Source organism: Tachypleus tridentatus, chromosome 11 (assembly GCF_004210375.1).
Source record: "Tachypleus tridentatus isolate NWPU-2018 chromosome 11, ASM421037v1, whole genome shotgun sequence".
NCBI lineage: Eukaryota > Metazoa > Arthropoda > Merostomata > Xiphosura > Limulidae > Tachypleus > Tachypleus tridentatus.
In genome coordinates, this window is record NC_134835.1 from 26644959 (window position 1) to 26655785 (window position 10827).

Here is a 10827-nt window from a genome sequence, read left to right on the forward strand (position 1 = left end):
ATAAAATGTATATGAATGTGTCTGGACTGTTTATTATATAAAATGTATATGAATGTGTCTGGACTGTTTATTATATAAAATGTATATGAATGTGTCTGGACTGTTTATTATATAAAATGTATATGAATGTGTCTGGACTGTTTATTATATAAAATGTATGTGTCTGGACTGAATGTGTCTGGACTGTTTATTATATAAAATGTATATGAATGTGTCTGGACTGTTTATTATATAAAATGTATATGAATGTGTCTGGACTGTTTATTATATAAAATGTATATAAAATGAATGTGTGTGGACTGTTTATTATATAAAATGTGAATGTGTCTGGATATGAATGTGTCTGGACTGTTTATTATATAAAATGTATATGAATGTGTCTGGACTGTTTATTATATAAAATGTATATGAATGTGTCTGGACTGTTTATTATATAAAATGTATATGAATGTGTCTGGACTGTTTATTATATAAAATGTATATGAATGTGTCTGGACTGTTTATTATATAAAATGTATATGAATGTGTCTGGACTGTTTATTATATAAAATGTATATGAATGTGTCTGGACTGTTTATTATATAAAATGTATATGAATGTGTCTGGACTGTTTATTATATAAAATGTATATGAATGTGTCTGGACTGTTTATTATATAAAATGTATATGAATGTGTCTGGACTGTTTATTATATAAAATGTATATGAATGTGTCTGGACTGTTTATTATATAAAATGTATATGAATGTGTCTGGACTGTTTATTATATAAAATGTATATGAATGTGTCTGGACTGTTTATTATATAAAATGTATATGAATGTGTCTGGACTGTTTATTATATAAAATGTATATGAATGTGTCTGGACTGTTTATTATATAAAATGTATATGAATGTGTCTGGACTGTTTATTATATAAAATGTATATGAATGTGTCTGGACTGTTTATTATATAAAATGTATATGAATGTGTCTGGACTGTTTATTATATAAAATGTATATGAATGTGTCTGGACTGTTTATTATATAAAATGTATATGAATGTGTCTGGACTGTTTATTATATAAAATGTATATGAATGTGTCTGGACTGTTTATTATATAAAATGTATATGAATGTGTCTGGACTGTTTATTATATAAAATGTATATGAATGTGTCTGGACTGTTTATTATATAAAATGTATATGAATGTGTCTGGACTGTTTATTATATAAAAATGTGTATGGACTGTTTATTATGAATGTGTCTGGACTGTTTATTATATAAAATGTATGTGAATGTGTCTGGACTGTTTATTATATAAAATGTATATGAATGTGTCTGGACTGTTTATTATATAAAATGTATGAATGTGTCTGGACTGTTTATTATATAAAATGTATATGAATGTGTCTGGACTGTTTATTATATAAAATGAATGAATGTGTCTGGACTGTTTATTATATAAAATGTATATGAATGTGTCTGGACTGTTTATTATATAAAATGTATATGAATGTGTCTGGACTGTTTATTATATAAAATGTATATGAATGTGTCTGGACTGTTTATTATATAAAATGTATATGAATGTGTCTGGACTGTTTATTATATAAAATGTATATGAATGTGTCTGGACTGTTTATTATATAAAATGTATATGAATGTGTCTGGACTGTTTATTATATAAAATGTATATGAATGTGTCTGGACTGTTTATTATATAAAATGTATATGAATGTGTCTGTTTATTATATAAAATGTATGTTTATTATATAAAATGTATGTGAATGTGTCTGGACTGTTTATTATATAAAATGTATGTGAATGTGTCTGGACTGTTTATTATATAAAATGTATATGAATGTGTCTGGACTGTTTATTATATAAAATGTATGTGAATGTGTGTGGACTGTTTATTATATAAAATGTATATGAATGTGTCTGGACTGTTTATTATATAAAATGTATATGAATGTGTCTGGACTGTTTATTATATAAAATGTATATGAATGTGTCTGGACTGTTTATTATATAAAATGTATATGAATGTGTGTGGACTGTTTATTATATAAAATGTATATGAATGTGTCTGGACTGTTTATTATATAAAATGTATATGAATGTGTCTGGACTGTTTATTATATAAAATGTATATGAATGTGTCTGGACTGTTTATTATATAAAATGTATATGAATGTGTCTGGACTGTTTATTATATAAAATGTATATGAATGTGTGTGGACTGTTTATTATATAAAATGTGTATGAATGTGTGTGGACTGTTTATTATATAAAATATATGAATGTGTCTGACTGTTTATTATATAAAATGTATATGAATGTGTCTGGACTGTTTATTATATAAAATGTATATGAATGTGTCTGGACTGTTTATTATATAAAATGTATATGAATGTGTCTGGACTGTTTATTATATAAAATGTATATGAATGTGTCTGGACTGTTTATTATATAAAATGTATATGAATGTGTCTGGACTGTTTATTATATAAAATGTATATGAATGTGTCTGGACTGTTTATTATATAAAATGTATATGAATGTGTCTGGACTGTTTATTATATAAAATGTATATGAATGTGTCTGGACTGTTTATTATATAAAATGTATATGAATGTGTCTGGACTGTTTATTATATAAAATGTATATGAATGTGTCTGGACTGTTTATTATATAAAATGTATATGAATGTGTCTGGACTGTTTATTATATAAAATGTATATGAATGTGTCTGGACTGTTTATTATATAAAATGTATATGAATGTGTCTGGACTGTTTATTATATAAAATGTATATGAATGTGTCTGGACTGTTTATTATATAAAATGTATATGAATGTGTCTGGACTGTTTATTATATAAAATGTATATGAATGTGTCTGGACTGTTTATTATATAAAATGTATATGAATGTGTCTGGACTGTTTATTATATAAAATGTATATGAATGTGTCTGGACTGTTTATTATATAAAATGTATATGAATGTGTCTGGACTGTTTATTATATAAAATGTATATGAATGTGTCTGGACTGTTTATTATATAAAATGTATATGAATGTGTCTGGACTGTTTATTATATAAAATGTATATGAATGTGTCTGGACTGTTTATTATATAAAATGTATATGAATGTGTCTGGACTGTTTATTATATAAAATGTATATGAATGTGTCTGGACTGTTTATTATATAAAATGTATATGAATGTGTCTGGACTGTTTATTATATAAAATGTATATGAATGTGTCTGGACTGTTTATTATATAAAATGTATATGAATGTGTGTGGACTGTTTATTATATAAAATGTATATGAATGTGTCTGGACTGTTTATTATATAAAATGTATATGAATGTGTCTGGACTGTTTATTATATAAAATGTATATGAATGTGTCTGGACTGTTTATTATATAAAATGTATATGAATGTGTCTGGACTGTTTATTATATAAAATGTATATGAATGTGTCTGGACTGTTTATTATATAAAATGTATATGAATGTGTCTGGACTGTTTATTATATAAAATGTATATGAATGTGTCTGGACTGTTTATTATATAAAATGTATGTGAATGTGTCTGGACTGTTTATTATATAAAATGTATATGAATGTGTCTGGACTGTTTATTATATAAAATGTATATGAATGTGTCTGGACTGTTTATTATATAAAATGTATATGAATGTGTCTGGACTGTTTATTATATAAAATGTATATGAATGTGTCTGGACTGTTTATTATATAAAATGTATATGAATGTGTCTGGACTGTTTATTATATAAAATGTATATGAATGTGTCTGGACTGTTTATTATATAAAATGTATATGAATGTGTGTGGACTGTTTATTATATAAAATGTATATGAATGTGTCTGGACTGTTTATTATATAAAATGTATATGAATGTGTCTGGACTGTTTATTATATAAAATGTATATGAATGTGTCTGGACTGTTTATTATATAAAATGTATATGAATGTGTCTGGACTGTTTATTATATAAAATGTATATGAATGTGTCTGGACTGTTTATTATATAAAATGTATATGAATGTGTCTGGACTGTTTATTATATAAAATGTATATGAATGTGTCTGGACTGTTTATTATATAAAATGTATATGAATGTGTGTGGACTGTTTATTATATAAAATGTATATGAATGTGTCTGGACTGTTTATTATATAAAATGTATATGAATGTGTCTGGACTGTTTATTATATAAAATGTATATGAATGTGTCTGGACTGTTTATTATATAAAATGTATATGAATGTGTCTGGACTGTTTATTATATAAAATGTATATGAATGTGTCTGGACTGTTTATTATATAAAATGTATATGAATGTGTCTGGACTGTTTATTATATAAAATGTATATGAATGTGTCTGGACTGTTTATTATATAAAATGTATATGAATGTGTGTGGACTGTTTATTATATAAAATGTATATGAATGTGTCTGGACTGTTTATTATATAAAATGTATATGAATGTGTCTGGACTGTTTATTATATAAAATGTATATGAATGTGTCTGGACTGTTTATTATATAAAATGTATATGAATGTGTCTGGACTGTTTATTATATAAAATGTATATGAATGTGTCTGGACTGTTTATTATATAAAATGTATGTGAATGTGTCTGGACTGTTTATTATATAAAATGTATATGAATGTGTCTGGACTGTTTATTATATAAAATGTATATGAATGTGTCTGGACTGTTTATTATATAAAATGTATATGAATGTGTCTGGACTGTTTATTATATAAAATGTATATGAATGTGTCTGGACTGTTTATTATATAAAATGTATATGAATGTGTCTGGACTGTTTATTATATAAAATGTATATGAATGTGTCTGGACTGTTTATTATATAAAATGTATATGAATGTGTCTGGACTGTTTATTATATAAAATGTATATGAATGTGTCTGGACTGTTTATTATATAAAATGTATATGAATGTGTCTGGACTGTTTATTATATAAAATGTATATGAATGTGTCTGGACTGTTTATTATATAAAATGTATATGAATGTGTCTGGACTGTTTATTATATAAAATGTATATGAATGTGTCTGGACTGTTTATTATATAAAATGTATATGAATGTGTCTGGACTGTTTATTATATAAAATGTATATGAATGTGTCTGGACTGTTTATTATATAAAATGTATATGAATGTGTCTGGACTGTTTATTATATAAAATGTATATGAATGTGTCTGGACTGTTTATTATATAAAATGTATATGAATGTGTCTGGACTGTTTATTATATAAAATGTATATGAATGTGTCTGGACTGTTTATTATATAAAATGTATATGAATGTGTCTGGACTGTTTATTATATAAAATGTATATGAATGTGTCTGGACTGTTTATTATATAAAATGTATATGAATGTGTGTGGACTGTTTATTATATCTGGACTGTTTATTATGTATATGAATGTGTCTGGACTGTTTATTATATAAAATGTATATGAATGTGTCTGGACTGTTTATTATATAAAATGTATATGAATGTGTCTGGACTGTTTATTATATAAAATGTATATGAATGTGTCTGGACTGTTTATTATATAAAATGTATATGAATGTGTCTGGACTGTTTATTATATAAAATGTATATGAATGTGTCTGGACTGTTTATTATATAAAATGTATATGAATGTGTCTGGACTGTTTATTATATAAAATGTATATGAATGTGTGTGGACTGTTTATTATATAAAATGTATATGAATGTGTCTGGACTGTTTATTATATAAAATGTATATGAATGTGTCTGGACTGTTTATTATATAAAATGTATATGAATGTGTCTGGACTGTTTATTATATAAAATGTATATGAATGTGTCTGGACTGTTTATTATATAAAATGTATATGAATGTGTCTGGACTGTTTATTATATAAAATGTATATGAATGTGTCTGGACTGTTTATTATATAAAATGTATATGAATGTGTCTGGACTGTTTATTATATAAAATGTATGTGAATGTGTCTGGACTGTTTATTATATAAAATGTATATGAATGTGTCTGGACTGTTTATTATATAAAATGTATATGAATGTGTCTGGACTGTTTATTATATAAAATGTATATGAATGTGTCTGGACTGTTTATTATATAAAATGTATATGAATGTGTCTGGACTGTTTATTATATAAAATGTATATGAATGTGTCTGGACTGTTTATTATATAAAATGTATATGAATGTGTCTGGACTGTTTATTATATAAAATGTATATGAATGTGTCTGGACTGTTTATTATATAAAATGTATATGAATGTGTCTGGACTGTTTATTATATAAAATGTATATGAATGTGTCTGGACTGTTTATTATATAAAATGTATATGAATGTGTCTGGACTGTTTATTATATAAAATGTATATGAATGTGTCTGGACTGTTTATTATATAAAATGTATATGAATGTGTCTGGACTGTTTATTATATAAAATGTATATGAATGTGTCTGGACTGTTTATTATATAAAATGTATATGAATGTGTCTGGACTGTTTATTATATAAAATGTATATGAATGTGTCTGGACTGTTTATTATATAAAATGTATATGAATGTGTCTGGACTGTTTATTATATAAAATGTATATGAATGTGTTGGACTGTTTATTATATAAAATGTATGTTTATGAATGTGTCTGGACTGTTTATTATATAAAATGTATATGAATGTGTCTGGACTGTTTATTATATAAAATGTATATGAATGTGTCTGGACTGTTTATTATATAAAATGTATATGAATGTGTCTGGACTGTTTATTATATAAAATGTATATGAATGTGTCTGGACTGTTTATTATATAAAATGTATATGAATGTGTCTGGACTGTTTATTATATAAAATGTATATGAATGTGTCTGGACTGTTTATTATATAAAATGTATATGAATGTGTCTGGACTGTTTATTATATAAAATGTATATGAATGTGTCTGGACTGTTTATTATATAAAATGTATATGAATGTGTCTGGACTGTTTATTATATAAAATGTATATGAATGTGTCTGGACTGTTTATTATATAAAATGTATATGAATGTGTCTGGACTGTTTATTATATAAAATGTATATGAATGTGTGTGGACTGTTTATTATATAAAATGTATATGAATGTGTCTGGACTGTTTATTATATAAAATGTATATGAATGTGTCTGGACTGTTTATTATATAAAATGTATATGAATGTGTCTGGACTGTTTATTATATAAAATGTATATGAATGTGTCTGGACTGTTTATTATATAAAATGTATATGAATGTGTCTGGACTGTTTATTATATAAAATGTATATGAATGTGTGTGGACTGTTTATTATATAAAATGTATATGAATGTGTCTGGACTGTTTATTATATAAAATGTATATGAATGTGTCTGGACTGTTTATTATATAAAATGTATATGAATGTGTCTGGACTGTTTATTATATAAAAATGTATATGAATGTGTCTGGACTGTTTATTATATAAAATGTATATGAATGTGTCTGGACTGTTTATTATATAAAATGTATATGAATGTGTCTGGACTGTTTATTATATAAAATGTATATGAATGTGTCTGGACTGTTTATTATATAAAATGTATATGAATGTGTCTGGACTGTTTATTATATAAAATGTATATGAATGTGTCTGGACTGTTTATTATATAAAATGTATATGAATGTGTCTGGACTGTTTATTATATAAAATGTATATGAATGTGTCTGGACTGTTTATTATATAAAATGTATATGAATGTGTCTGGACTGTTTATTATATAAAATGTATATATGAATGTGTCTGGACTGTTTATTATATAAAATGTATATGAATGTGTCTGGACTGTTTATTATATAAAATGTATATGAAATGTGTCTGGACTGTTTATTATATAAAAAGTGTATATGAATGTGTCTGGACTGTTTATTATATAAAATGTATATGAATGTGTGGACTGTTTATTATATAAAATGTATATGAATGTGTCTGGACTGTTTATTATATAAAATGTATATGAATGTGTCTGGACTGTTTATTATATAAAATGTATATGAATGTGTCTGGACTGTTTATTATATAAAATGTATATGAATGTGTCTGGACTGTTTATTATATAAAATGTATATGAATGTGTCTGGACTGTTTATTATATAAAATGTATATGAATGTGTCTGGACTGTTTATTATATAAAATGTATATGAATGTGTGTGGACTGTTTATTATATAAAATGTATATGAATGTGTCTGGACTGTTTATTATATAAAATGTATATGAATGTGTGTGGACTGTTTATTATATAAAATATATATGAATGTGTCTGGACTATTTATTATATAAAATGTATATGAATGTGTCTGGACTGTTTATTATATAAAATGTATGTGAATGTGTCTGGACTGTTTATTATATAAAATGTATATGAATGTGTGTGGACTGTTTATTATATAAAATGTATATGAATGTGTCTGGACTGTTTATTATATAAAATGTATATGAATGTGTCTGGACTGTTTATTATATAAAATGTATATGAATGTGTGTGGACTGTTTATTATATAAAATGTATATATGAATGTGTCTGGACTGTTTATTATATAAAATGTATATGAATATGTTTATTATATAAAATGTCTGTGACTGTTTACTGTTTATTATATAAAATGTATATGAATGTGTCTGGACTGTTTATTATATAAAATGTATATGAATGTGTCTGGACTGTTTATTATATAAAATGTATATGAATGTGTCTGGACTGTTTATTATATAAAATGTATATGAATGTGTCTGGACTGTTTATTATATAAAATGTATATGAATGTGTCTGGACTGTTTATTATATAAAATGTATATGAATGTGTCTGGACTGTTTATTATATAAAATGTATATGAATGTGTGTGGACTGTTTATTATATAAAATGTATATGAATGTGTGTGGACTGTTTATTATATAAAATGTATATGAATGTGTCTGGACTGTTTATTATATAAAATGTATATGAATGTGTCTGGACTGTTTATTATATAAAATGTATATGAATGTGTGTGGACTGTTTATTATATAAAATGTATATGAATGTGTGTGGACTGTTTTATTATATAAAATGTATGTATGAATGTGTCTGGACTGTTTATTATATAAAATGTATATGAATGTGTCTGGACTGTTTATTATATAAAATGTATATGAATGTGTCTGGACTGTTTATTATATAAAATGTATATGAATGTGTCTGGACTGTTTATTATATAAAATGTATATGAATGTGTCTGGACTGTTTATTATATAAAATGTATATGAATGTGTCTGGACTGTTTATTATATAAAATGTATATGAATGTGTGTGGACTGTTTATTATATAAAATGTATATGAATGTGTCTGGACTGTTTATTATATAAAATGTATATGAATGTGTCTGGACTGTTTATTATATAAAATGTATATGAATGTGTCTGGACTGTTTATTATATAAAATATATATGAATGTGTCTGGACTGTTTATTATATAAAATGTATATGAATGTGTCTGGACTGTTTATTATATAAAATGTATATGAATGTGTCTGGACTGTTTATTATATAAAATGTATATGAATGTGTCTGGACTGTTTATTATATAAAATGTATATGAATGTGTGTGGACTGTTTATTATATAAAATGTATATGAATGTGTCTGGACTGTTTATTATATAAAATGTATATGAATGTGTCTGGACTGTTTATTATATAAAATGTATATGAATGTGTCTGGACTGTTTATTATATAAAATGTATATGAATGTGTCTGGACTGTTTATTATATAAAATGTATATGAATGTGTCTGGACTGTTTATTATATAAAATGTATATGAATGTGTCTGGACTGTTTATTATATAAAATGTATATGAATGTGTGTGGACTGTTTATTATATAAAATGTATATGAATGTGTCTGGACTGTTTATTATATAAAATGTATATGAATGTGTCTGGACTGTTTATTATATAAAATGTATATGAATGTGTCTGGACTGTTTATTATATAAAATGTATATGAATGTGTCTGGACTGTTTATTATATAAATGTATATGAATGTGTCTGGACTGTTTATTATATAAAATGTATATGAATGTGTCTGGACTGTTTATTATATAAAATGTATATGAATGTGTCTGGACTGTTTATTATATAAAATGTATATGAATGTGTCTGGACTGTTTATTATATAAAAAATGTATATGAATGTGTGTGGACTGTTTATTATATAAAATGTATATGAATGTGTCTGGACTGTTTATTATATAAAATGTATATGAATGTGTCTGGACTGTTTATTATATAAAATGTATATGAATGTGTCTGGACTGTTTATTATATAAAGTGTAAGTGAATGTGTTTGGACTGTTTATTATATAAAATGTATATGAATGTGTTTGGACTGCTTATTATATAAAATGTATATGAATGTGTCTGGACTGTTTATTATATAAATTGTATGTCAATGTGTCTGGACTGTTTATTATATAAATTGTATGTGAATGTGTCTGGACTGTTTATCATATGAAATGTACGTGAATGTGTCTGGACTGCTTATTATATAAAATGTATATGAATTTGTTTGGACTGTTTATTATATAAAATGTATATGAATGTGTCTGGACTCTTTATTATATAAAATGTATATGAATGTGTCTGGACTGTTTATTATATAAAATGTATATGAATGTGTGTGGACTGTTTATTATATAAAATGTATATGAATGTGTCTGGACTGTTTATTAT